At 37.9% G+C, this 13,578-nt stretch overlaps 1 pseudogene across 1 annotated transcript; it reads left to right on the top strand.

Annotated features, from left to right (window-relative positions):
• Positions 1–242: 242 nt before the first annotated feature.
• LOC143606667 (transcription factor MYB17-like) lies at positions 243–3,468 on the top strand (annotated as a pseudogene). The gene is made up of 3 exons (XR_013148793.1): positions 243–492; positions 2,398–2,527; positions 2,615–3,468. The product of XR_013148793.1 is annotated as a transcription factor MYB17-like (transcript).
• Positions 3,469–13,578: the final 10,110 nt, after the last annotated feature.

Raw genomic sequence — 13,578 nt, forward strand, 5'->3', positions numbered from 1 at the left:
GAAACAATTTGATCCATTATCTATCTGCAACATAAATAAAAATGAAATGAATACGATTCAATGATTCATGTATATACGTATATATTAGCAATAAATGTGAATAGTGTCAGCGAGCAATTCGCTAATCGTCGTACCTGAAATTTGATTCTTCCATTGAAATGTCATTTCACACACAAATCTCTCATTCTCTCTCTCTATACTTATCATTATTATTATTATTATTATTATTATTATTATTATTATTATTATTGCTTGCTCTAAATCATACTGTTATCATCTTCAGCCAGTAGTACTGTGGACATATATATATATATATATACACATTGATTGCTTGTTTAAGAGATTAGTTTGATTAAGCAATGGGAAGAGCACCGTGTTGCGAGAAGACCGGGTTGAAGCGTGGACCGTGGACGCAGGAGGAAGACGAGCTTTTGGTTGATTACATCAACAAGAACGGCCATGGTAGCTGGCGCTCGCTCCCGAAGCTCGCCGGTAAGTAATCTCACTTTTAGTCTCCCGTTCCGGTACTGTACTGGTACCGAAAATGAATAGAACTATATGCCGAATACCGTACTTAATTTTTAAGGTCGGTACCAGTATCAAAGGTGAATGATACTGATACCAAAAAATGAATACGAACTATGTGCCGGTACCGGTATTCGGTAAAAAAAAATAAAAACTCATTGCTATTTTGAAGTTTGTATGCCATGACGTCATGAAATCTAGGGTAAATATGCTTGATTTACATTTTACATCCATTTTGCCTAGATTTTGGTTTCAAAACCTTAAAATTGGACTCTAGATGATTTGGAACTCATTTATGTTATTTTTGGAACACTAAAAAGAAAATTCTATTATTATATTATTTGAAAAAAATGCAGGAGAAAATGAAAAAAAAAAAAAAACTGTTTTACTGATTATGTTTGTAGTAATGTGACTAGTTATAATACATTTTATTGTATTAATAATGAGGTTAATATTGATTTTACTTGCACATAATATCTTCATTTACATATAACTTGGGCTTGTTTGGTTACTACAACCGTGACGTTGGTATTAATAGAAGATTAGAAGTTAGGATGATACAGATACACTTTACAGTTGATATCAGTTTGCTTATCTAAATTAAATCATTGGGTTATTTATGGATTGATTGGTGCGATTTTATTTTGTAATCATTTCTTGGTTGTGATTTAGTTTCTAGCACCTTGCTAGGTGCTTGAATGAAATTTACAGTTAAAAGAAAATAGAGGAGAATTTGTTCTAACATACATGTATTTTCTTAAAAGGAAAGTTATCAAACTTTATAACTTTCATGTAATAATTTTTTTAAAAATAGGAGTCAACATTTTCCAAATTCTTTAATTGCATGTGTGCATTATATGGTGATGAGAGTAATATCCTTTATGTCTTCAACAAAACACAGAATTTAATTTGTGGCGGCCATGCATCTCTTTTATGATCATGCTACGTTTCCTTTAAAGAGTCGGATGTAAATGCAACTTATTGGCATCAATGTATCACATGGAAGCACTAAACAAGTCGGCCCACTACTTAAATTTGACTCGCTAAAAGCTTGAACCAAACCGAGTTTAAACAACTCAAAGCTCGATTCTATATTAAAGCTCATTTAGTAAAAATTCATAGCATAACAAGAATCATCGGCCTACATGATAAAAGTCGCTACATTATATAGTTTGCACTGATGTATAAATACTATGTAATTGTGTATATATTTATAAACTAGTTGAGTTTGAGCTTGTAAATTTACTTATGAGTCGACTTCAAGTTTTGGTGGTGGAGCTTAAAACAAGCCAAGCTCGAGTTTTTTAAATTAAACCAATTAAACCCGAACTCGGTTTGACGTGGTTACATTGTGGCACTTTTCTCATTGCTGTCTACACAAAGGTCATCTCATTGTATGTGTTTAAATAAGTCGAGCTGGAGCTTGTCTAGGCTCTAGCTCATTTAGTTTACGTGGGCTTGTCCTCAGGTTGTTTCGTGTTATGATCCTAAAGTTTGAGTTCTACTTGTGAGTTTTTTTTTAAAGCTTGACCTTGGCTTAAACGCGGTTATTTCATTGTTTATTTATTTATATACATATATTTATACATAACATAATACTTTTATTTTCTTTTATCATAGCTTTTATAGAATAGTAATTATTATGTAATTATATATATATAAATGTTACATAAAGAATAGGTGTGCCAAAACAATCTAGCTTGATAAGGGAAACTTGGGCTCACTAATTAAGCATTAGTATTTTTAGAACCCCACAAACGACTTAGTTCAGGCTACGTACAACATAATCATGGTTGTGCCAAATCTTATTATGACACAGTAAGATTTTGTTGCTACGTACAACATAATCATGGCATTATATGATGTTGGCAGGTTTACTCCGGTGCGGGAAGAGTTGTAGGCTTCGATGGACTAACTATCTCCGACCTGACATCAAACGCGGTCCCTTCAGCCCCGAAGAAGAAAAGCTTGTCTTCCAGCTACACGCCATTCTTGGCAACCGGTACGTCACTTAATCGGTCTTGTACGTAACTTTTTATTAACAAATTCGACTCGTTTTATTTGATATAAATTTTATATTTCCTTCCAGATGGGCTGCTATTGCTGCACAAATGCCAGGAAGAACAGATAACGAGATCAAAAACCTATGGAACACTCACTTGAGAAAACGCCTCTTATCCATAGGAATCGACCCACAAACCCACGAGCTCACCACCATATCCTCACCACTAGTGGGCCCACTTAAACGACCTCCCGCCTCACCAGCCACCCGCCACATGGCACAATGGGAGAGTGCTAGGCTGGAGGCCGAAGCACGCCTCTCAATGGAGTCATCGATACTTTTAGCCCCGTCAATGCCCTGCCACCAATCAAAAAAACAGACACCGACTACTTTTTAAAAATTTGGCATTCGGATGTCGGGAAACTCGTTTAGAAACATTAATATTAATGGTGAGAAGGTCGCGTGCTCTAGTCCGGTTTCACAAGCCTCGGTTTCCGGGATGACTATTGAAACGGGGCCGAAACCGGAACCCGAACTCTCCTCTAGTAACCCGGAACCCGAGTCCAAACCCAACTGCAAAAGTGTACACCTTTATGGTGGATTCACACATTCTTCAAACTCAAATGAAGTTGAAGACTCATCTGATACTGCCCTGCAGCTGTTTTTTGACTTTCAGGGCCAAAATGATATGAGCTTCTTAGAGGCTCATTTTAACTAGATTTGATGTTAGCATCTATGAATGAAGACTTGGTGTTTGACTTTGACTGTAACTTTGACTTATGTGTTTTGTAATTCAATATGATATATTGAGGGGCACTATATTACTGCTATACACCCTCCAAAAATTTATGTTTTTTCATAATTTTTTTTCTTTATTTTTGGACATTTTTTAAATATTTTTTGGGTATCCATTGTGATGCTTGTGTTTTTTCAGTGACTAGGTTGTCATCGGTAAAATCTGATGGCTTGACTTTTAGGTTTAACCACAATGCCGAATAAAAACTGCACCCAAGACAGCATCCGCTAGTTTCACACGTTTGCACAATGCAAAGTTTATTAGAAAAACCGATCATTTGGCTCTAATATCAACATATAACTTATTAACTATAAAGTTATTTCACGGTGTAACATGAAAATTTTAAGTTGGGTTGTGTAAATATAACGGGCCAACACGTAAAAATTTTAAGTTGGATTGACCCATAGTTTTTCATATAACTACATAGTTGTTAGCATGTTTACTTGTATGAGAATAGCAGTCGCTAACTATAAACAGTATTATTAGGGGCAGAAAAAACATGATGTTCTTGTTAAGTTGCAGGTCTAAACAGGCGACCTGCAAACATTTCTTGTCTGTACTAAATTTTTATAAATAATTTTGGTGCTAGATATGCTTATATAAACTGTTCATATCTCAACAGTTATCTTAACTGAATTTACTACAAGAATGAAAGGCACACACATGTATCCAACTTACAAACTCAATATATACAATCAGCCGCATCTTTATGCACGAGTGGATGCCTATATATCAAATTTCAGTCATCCATTGTCTAGTTGCTGACATGCATAGTAAAAAAACATTACAAGATGAGCATGGGGGACGGATTTAATTATTAAAGGCGTCGTGAAAAACATTACAACCATCAATCAGTTAAAGCTAATCAGGCTTACAATGTTTATTCTTCTATAAACTGAGAATAAAGATTCAAGAGTAACTTTGTATAAAAATATTGTTAGGATTAGTGAAGCTTTTCGCTGGCTTGGTTTGGGTCTACAAGAATGTGGAAGACACTTGAATGACCATGCAAGGCATATTATCATTAAGGGTGCACATGTAATCATAATATGCAATGCATGAGAATTCTGGTGAAGTCTATGATGCCAGAAAACGTTCATATCAATCCAAAATCATAAGATCGATAATTGAGGCCCGCTTGGTCTCCAAGTAGAACGAATGCATACCCTATGATACATCAATCTACCGTCGTTTACTTGAACTGTCTAGCATTTCACTCTATTATCAAATATGTAAAAACATGGTACCCTCGACAACATGACCGGCCTGAAACTTTGTTAAGATATTCCCTTAGCTTTTCGGTCTTCTTACCCAAGACGATTTCAAAAATGATTTCTAACTCGTTACTTGAGAGGTAACAACAAAGAAACTTTTTTAGTCACACCCTATTTCTCTACCACTTTTTATTAAGTGTGCTCCCTCGTATAGCACAAGTCACTTAGTGACTCCACTACCTCATCCCACTCGTTGATTATAAAGATTTCAAATAAACTTACTATTGTTGGATCTGAATGCAAAGTGATAACAGATATTTATTGAATTATGATAGTAGAAACAGAAGAGATAAGCCAAATGCTTCTTGTGTTTATTCATTAAATCAAAGAGGCTTTAAATAGCCAAATTTACAATGTAACAACCTGATAAATAGGAACTAAACAACTAGAATAAAGATAGCAATAACAAAATCAAATAGCCTAAAGAATCGGTCATCCCAAAGACTAGGCTTTATTATTTAATTAAAATAAGCCCACGTGCTATGATGTGAAGTTGGAATTACTCCACCAACACCCCTGCTTAATTCAGCAACTTCGTGACCCCCATTCTGGCCCTTAAATGGTTGAACTGCTCCACACCAAGTGCTTTTGTTAGACCATCAGCAATCTGCTCTTTAGTGTAACAAGACTTTATTTCCACCTGCTTACTTTCTATCAAGCTCCGTATATAGTGAAACTTTATGTCAATGTGCTTGCTTCGGCTATGCATGGCTGAGTTTTTAGTTGAGAAAACAGCTGACATATTGTCACACATAATACTTGTGGCTTCCTTTTGTTCATGACCAAGAGCAGCTAACAATTTGCGCAGCCAAACAGCCTGACATGCTGCTTCAGTTGCTGAAATATATTCAGCTTCCGTAGAGGATAAAGCCACTACTTTCTGTTTTTTAGATAACCATGATACTGCCCTTGAACCAATCGAAAACACATTTGCAGATATACTTTTTCTATCTTCAAATGATCCTGCCCAATCACTGTATGTATACCCTTCTAGAACGATCTCTTTTGAGGCTTTATACATCAACCCATACTCATAAGTTCCAGATACATACCTTAAAATTCTTTTAGCTATTTCATAGTGCACTTCAGATGGTATTTGCATGTACCTGGATACCAAACCAACTGCAAACTGTATATCGGGCCTGATATGAGTTAAATAAAGCAACCCACCTACCAGGCTTCTGAATGCATATGCATCTGCTTTTGGACTTTCATCTAATGCTTTTAATTTTTCCCCAACTTTCATAGGAATGGACACTGGCGTACACTTCCACATACCAAAGCGTTTCAACAAATTAGTTACATACTTTCTTTGAGACACAAAAAATACCATCATACCCCTGCTTAACCTCCAAACCCAAAAAATAATGCAATTCTCCCAAATCAGTCATATCAAACTCAGCTATCATTTTTTCCTTAAATTCCGTAAGTAACTTCATAGATGAACTTGTATAAACAATATCATCAACATAAAGACACACAATAATAAGTTCAGCATCAGTTACCTTTTTCACATAAACAGCTGGTTCACTGAACGTCCTTTGATACCCATTCTTTTGTAGATAGCCATCTATTCTTTCATACCAAGCCCTGGGTGCTTGCTTGAGGCCATACAGAGCTTTGTGCAGCTTGTATACTTTGTGTTCTTGTCCCGCTTCGTCGAACCCATGTGATTGCATAACGAACACCTCCTCCTGCAAAGGCCTGTTTAGAAATGCAGACTTCACATCGAATTGCAAGACCTTCCACCCCTTTTGAGCTGCAAGTGAAAGTATAACTTGAATAGTTTCGAAACGAGCTACTGGTGAGAAGGTTTCCTCATAATCAATCCCATACTCTTGTACATAACCTTTAGCCACGATCTTTGCCTTATACTTGTGTATTTGCTCATATGTATTCAGCTTCACTTTGTATATCCATTTCAACCCAATAGCTTTATTTCCCTTTGGCAAATCAGTTATAGTCCATGTCTGATGATCTTTCAAAGCTTGTAATTCAGCTTTAATGGCTTCTAACCATTCCTTGTGACCTAGTGCCTCCTTAAACGATGTAGGTTCCATCAAGGAAAGTGCAAGCTGACAACTGCTGTAATATGGTGGATCAATAGCTTGAGTGTTAGCATAAACATCATGTAGAGTCCTTTCCCTTGGAGTTCGTGAACTTGACCCTCTATCCATAGTCTCATCCGACATAGTGTTAGTGATAGTCTCATTTTTTCTAAAGCATCTTCACCAGCTTCATTTGACTGCTCAGTTTCAACTTCACCAGCTTCTTGACTAACACTTGTTTCTGGTACACTATGCGTAAGATCTGCCGGCAAACCATACTTATCGTTAACATCTTCGCACCATTGGGATTGTGTCACACCCCGACCAAAGGCGGCGGAACATGTCGGGGTGCAACGATTGCTCATAAGCGCATGACACTATTAAAAGCGACAATATTTAACAAACTCATTTCATTTCACAACATCGAAAATGTCACGTAACCAAATATTCTTAACTCAAATACAACAAAATATAACAAAATATAGCAAATCAAATATTGTTCATTTTTGCTAATATCATAACGGTATTTGTGATGTTTTCTTCACCGAACTCTATAATTAACCTAGATGTAAACCTGTAACATTTCATAAAATAAAGTTTACCAACACAAAGGTTGGTGAGCAATTCGTAAGTTTGAACAATAGATATATAGTATGAAAAGCCACAAAACTAGAATACAAACCATAAATAATAGCTATAAACTTGGATAAATAGTTATCGCTAACAAGTTAGCGACACCCAACTATAAGGGGTTGCCAAATAGTTTAGGATTTTATAGTTATCGTTAATTGCATTACGTTAACGACACCTTGCCATGAGGGGTTGCCAAATGGTCTAGGATTTATAGTTCCACCATCCAAAAGCGATAAACACATAGTCAAATAAGCATAGAACACCAAAACGAGCAATTATTCAAGTAAGGTATACAACAACGTTTGTGGTTTAAGACCCAAGTATAAAACATTTAGTTTAGATAAGTTGAAATGTCACCCCTAAAATAAGAGATAGAAAACGGGGTATGAAGTTACTCACGTTCAAGTAATAAACTTGAAAGATTGATTATTTGGAGATTTGCCGGAACGACGAGTTTAACGTATGAAGCCTAAATAAAAGAAAGTCTTAGATTTAGAAAGGTTGTCTTGAAGATATTTAAATAAAATAATTGTTGCAAAAACTAATCAATTAAAGTTCAAGGTTTTAAAATGTAACTATTTAAGAATTTATAATAATAACCCTTTTAAAAAATGTAAGTTTGCTCAAAACCGGGTTAAAGTATCTAACCTTAATATTTACTTAACCAATGTTAAGTAATAAGGTGGGGAAAATGCTAAAATGCAAGTTCCATTAGGCTAAAGATACTAAAACGGGTTTTTAACGAGTGTTCTGGTTGTCGGTTCGGGTCTTGACAAATGGTCAAACCCAAAGTCAACTTTCCAAAATATTAATTGTTATGAGATAACTCATTAAAACAAACTAACACTTAACCAAGTATGTAGATCTATTGTTTAGAAATAACAACGCACGTTAAGCGAGTGTTCGTTTTTGTCGGTCCAAACTATGTTATGAGATCAAGTTGGATCCAACTATTCCAAGTACTTAAGAAAATAATTAAAATCAGTTTGTAAACTATTTTTTAAAGAAATATACAAGTCTTGATAGCTAAAAACACACTTGTGTGTCTTAAGCGAGTAAAAGTCGGTATAGTTCGGTTTGGTTCGGTCTCCATCTCACAAATAGTTCATAGATGGTTTCTACATGCCCAAATATCATAGAACTTGTATATTGGTTTATAAATGAAGAAAACTTAAATTTTACAACAAAAAAGTTAACTACAAGTCTTTTAAGCAAAAGTTTCGGTTTAGTTCGGTTTCCATCTCCCAACGAGTTCATAGATGGATTCCATATGCTAAATATCAAAGAACTTGTAAAAATGATTTTTGAAACTCAAATCTAGCAATAAACATGTTTACACAACTATTTTAACAAAACTAGTAAACAAAAGTTCGGTTTCCGGTTTGGACTAGTTTCGGTTAAACCGAGGTTAGTCTTATACAAACCCACACCATGGAACTTGTAAATAAGATGAACAAACTAAAGGGTTAGAAGTAGTCATAAGTGATATGTATAATAAGTTATGTGTGTGTAAATATATATCAAGAACACGAAGTCCTCCATGAAGCCTTGCCTTATGACATTCGAAACTTAACCAACCAAAGTCGGTGAAGTAACAAATAAAGGAAACAAGGGGTGTGTATTATATATATGTTATACCACCATATTCAAGAGTTAGTAATGTTAGATGAACAAGTTAGAATGAAAGACTATAGTTAGTTTGACTTGAAAAGTCAAAACTTCAAGAATACATAAGAAATAACAACCTTGAATCTATGGAGTTTTGAGAGAGTTTTTGGAGATGTAGCAAGAGTAAAATGAAGAAGATGGGTGTGTGTATATAGGAAAGGAGTGAAGGGTTGGGTATAAAGATTCTTTTATGGTTTGCATAAAAATGGGTATGTTTAAATGGTCAAACAATGCATAATATAAAAAAAACCAATATTTTATATATTTTATATATTTTAAATGACAAGATCCAATATTTTATATATTTGAAATGTTCGGGTTACAAACGGGTCGGGTTTACATAACAAAAGTGACCCGAAATTGACGAATGTCACAGTATTCCCTACTATAGGAAATTTCGTCCCGAAATTAAGATGAAGACGAGGATGCAAACAAATGTGGATACTTCTCTTTCATTGCGTCTTCTCGCTCCCAAGTAAACTCCACGTCACGCCGTGATTCCCAACGAACTTTTACTAACCGAATACGACTACGCTTGGTTTTCTTCTCGTTGCGATCCATAATCTCAACGGGTCGTTCAACCATAATCATAGACTCATCAACATGAACTTCATCGAGGGGTATATGAAGATTACCCTCGGCTAGGCACTTTTTGAGATTCGAAACATGAAATGTCGGATGAACACCGGCAAATTCTTGCGGTAGTTCAAGTCGATACGCTACTTTCCCAACACGCTCAAGAATTTTAAAAGGACCAACGAAACGAGGAGCTAGTTTACCCTTCTTTCCAAAACGGACTACCCCCTTCCAAGGAGATACTTTTAGAAGGACAAGATCGTCAACATTAAATTCGATCGGTTTTCGCCGTTTGTCGGCGTAACTCTTTTGACGATTTCTAGCGGTTAGGAGATTTTTACGGATTTGATCAATGACGTCGGTGGCTTCTTGGACCATTTCGGGTCCCGTGATTTGAGCTTCACCGATTTCGTTCCAACAAATCGGGGAACGACATTTACGACCGTAAAGAGCTTGAAAAGGAGCCACGTCAATGCTAGAGTGGTAGATATTGTTGTAGGAGAACTCGATGAACGGAGGATGAGAATCCCAATTCCCACCGAAATCAAGAACACATGCTCGTAGCATATCCTCGAGTGTTTGGATTGTACGTTCGGATTGACCGTCCGTTTGAGGATGATAAGCGGTGCTAAGATCGAGACGTGTTCCCAAAGCTTCTTGAAGTGAACGCCAAAAATGAGAGGTAAAACGGGCATCGCAGTCGGAGATGATAGACAATGGCAAACCGTGTCGGCACACGATTTCCCGAACATAGATTTGAGCAAGCTGCTCGACAAAATACTTCTCGCGGATTGGAATGAAATGAGCAGATTTGGTTAATCGATCGATGATCACCCAAATGCTATCGTTGCCTTTTTGGGTTTTGGGTAATTTGGTGATAAAGTCCATAGCAATGTCTTCCCATTTCCAAAAGGGAATCGGTGGTTGCTCGAGTAGACCAAAAGGTCTTTGATGTTCGGCTTTGACTTTCGAGTAAGTAAGACATTTAGATACAAACAACGCTACGTCCTTTTTCATACCCGGCCACCAAAAGGTAGCACGGAGTTCGAAGTACATCTTATCCGCACCGGGATGAACGGAATAGTGCGAATTATGAGCTTCGTCGAGAATACAAGTACAAAGGTCATCGCGATCGGGAACCCACAAACGATTGAGAAAATACAAAAGACCATCGGGTTTGGTTTCGAGTTGAAGTTCGGCTTGTGACACCCGGTAAATTCCCAACCCCTTAAACTAAGTAATTAACCTAATAATTAGGTGATTGTAAATATTATGCGCGCCATGATAGTCAGCGCGTGCATGTGTTATGTGCGCCCTGCGCGAGCGCACCATGTTAAGAACCAGCGTGAGCATATGTTATATGCGCCATGCGTGAATGATTTGGCTTTATGTTTTCATGTAACTTAAACGTTATGTTGTCTATGGGTTGACCATCCCGCATGATGCTAAGGCGGGTGCATCCTACATCGTTTATGCGCGTGCGGAAGGGAACTAACCTACCCGCATGGCGGGAACGTTGAGAGCTAGTTTGTCTGAAGCTCCAAGATGGAATTGACTTCAACATGACTGATCACTATGTTGAAATACCAAGACCACCTGGAGAATCTACAAATGAAACTCAAATGTCCCTAACTGCGAGAAGGTTACGCACCTACCCGCAGCAAAGACATGTCCTACACGCAGAAAGCTATGCGCACCAAGTTATACGCGCAGAACACTTAGTCAAAATGTTCAGATTTAAGGAAATTGTCCCCGCCCAAAAGAGGGCGGTAGCGTGTTTCAGAAAACTACTTTTTACTGTACACTGTCTAAAGCACTGAAAAAGCAAACTGTAAAAGTCAACTGCCAGCCACCCACTCTCACCAGCCACAGCCCTGCATGTCCTGTCCATATCAAATCAGAATCTTTAATCTACTTTTCTACTCTTTTTAATAAATAATAATAATTTCCATACTTTATCATCATTTCAAAAGATTACAATTCCCTAAAGCAAGGGATTGTGTTCCCTTGAGTTTGCCTATAAATTTGTAGCCTAAATTATCACCCAAAACACACTTCAAAGAACTACGAACTTGCACTAATCCTTTCCCAAGCATCCGTTGTTTCCAGCTCCAATCTTGTTACTAGGTAAGCCGAGAATATAACCTTGAAACCTACTATCCAACCCTTGTATTCTCCTATTTCTTGATCTTAATATATATACTTGTTATTTGATCGTATTCTAGACCTTCGATTCCGAGGCCAACACCAAGAAAACCCGAATCTCGATTAATCCCTTAACAAGAACCACAGGTGAGTCTCACAGCCCCTATTTTCACTGTTTTCACTGTTTTAAACTGCTTTCGGGGCGAGGGACACGTACTTAAATAATGTTTTATCATGGTATACTTACAAGCTATGCAAGCGATTATGTGTTTTAAGTTATGTTTCATAATGAGCAATGCAAACGGTTATCTAAGGTTTTCAGTGTATGTGCGCTAGAACTCGAGTAAGTGATCACTTTACCATTGGAACTCTAAGGGTAGGGACTGCTGGTTTGATCCACCCACTCGTAGGGGTCGCACCTCTTTGCATGGACGAGTGCCTAGTATGGTCATGGGGCAGTACTATGGGTTTGAGCCCGCTCGTAGGGGTCGCGCCTCTTTGCATGGACGAGCGCCTTGTTTTCCGGCACAACGTCCGCGCGTAACCCGCGGGACGGAATTATTATTTTAGCTCGTAGGGGCAATGCCTCTTTGCATGGACGAGCACAGTTTCTCAGAATTGTTCGCGCGTAACCCGCGGGACAGTATCCTTAGCTCGTAGGGGCAATGCCTCTTTGCATAGACGAGCATAGTTTTCCAGAAACGTCTGCGCGTAACCCGCGGGACGGTATTACATTATTTTAGCTCGTAGTGGCAGCGCCACCTACACAGACGAGCACAGTTCCCAGAAATGTTCGCGCGTAACCCGCGGAACGGTTTTATCAGAATATGTTAATATAACTGTCTTACCAAGCATGTGTTTTAATGAGGCTAACAGAATATGTTTCAGAATGATTATGATGCAATACGATTTATCAAGTTACTAAAACTTGTGAACTCACTCAGTTTATACTGATTCAAATGTTTTTACGTGTCTTTCAGGAGATAACTAGGTAGCGCATGGAGTCACACTTAGAGCACCACACGCTGAACATCTAAAACAAGCTTTTTGGAAGATTTTGGTTTTATCCCCTCGATGCGCACGGTTACCCGCCGCGCAAGGGGATATGGCGAGGAAATCTTCAGTTTTATACTTGGATGTTTCTTTTTGTAATCTTTGAACAATGTAATGTGTTTGTAATAAACTTCTCATGCGCAATAAAAATCTTTGAATGTTTTGCAATGGCCCGTGCTTAATTATCAATCCCCACTCGTGCGCGCCCGGCTGTTTCCGCCGCTCAGGGCCGGGTGTGACAGATTGGTATCAGAGCACTGGTTATAGCGAACTAGGAAAAGAAGTTTTTAACCTAGACTATAACCTTTGGGGAATCGCATGAAATATTTTTCAAAGAATATTTTCAAAAGAATATGTTCAAAAGAAAAATCACACACGCACTTAGGAACACGGGTCACAGTGTCTAGAGATAAGAACATTATGTGCTCTGAGTACATGCGCTAAGTTTGTTATATTTTCTTTTTATGAAAAGAATGCCTCCAACCAGAGCCAAGGGAATTACCATGACACCCGAGGAGCTCGCAGAAATAATCGCGCAGGCGATTGCAACACATGAGGCCAGCAAGGCCGAATCTAGTCAGGGTCGCCAAGAGAACGAGACCCCAGAACCCGAATCAGGAGCCTTGGACAAAGGATGCTCCTATAAAACATTCATGGCCTGTAGGCCTTGGCCGTTCAAAGGCACCGAAGGAGCCATTGGGCTCTACAATTGGATTGACAAGATGGAGACAGTTCTCTTCATCAGCGGATGTAGTGAAAACCAAAAGGTCCTTTACGCGACCTGCATGTTCCAAGAAGCAGCTTCGTCTTGGTGGAAGCTCCAAGTAAAGACTTTGGGGCGAGAAATTGCTCTTCACA

This window comes from Bidens hawaiensis, unplaced genomic scaffold (assembly GCF_021521415.1).
Source record: "Bidens hawaiensis isolate Kalapana, Puna unplaced genomic scaffold, B.hawaiensis_p1.1 tig00076470_1, whole genome shotgun sequence".
NCBI lineage: Eukaryota > Viridiplantae > Streptophyta > Magnoliopsida > Asterales > Asteraceae > Bidens > Bidens hawaiensis.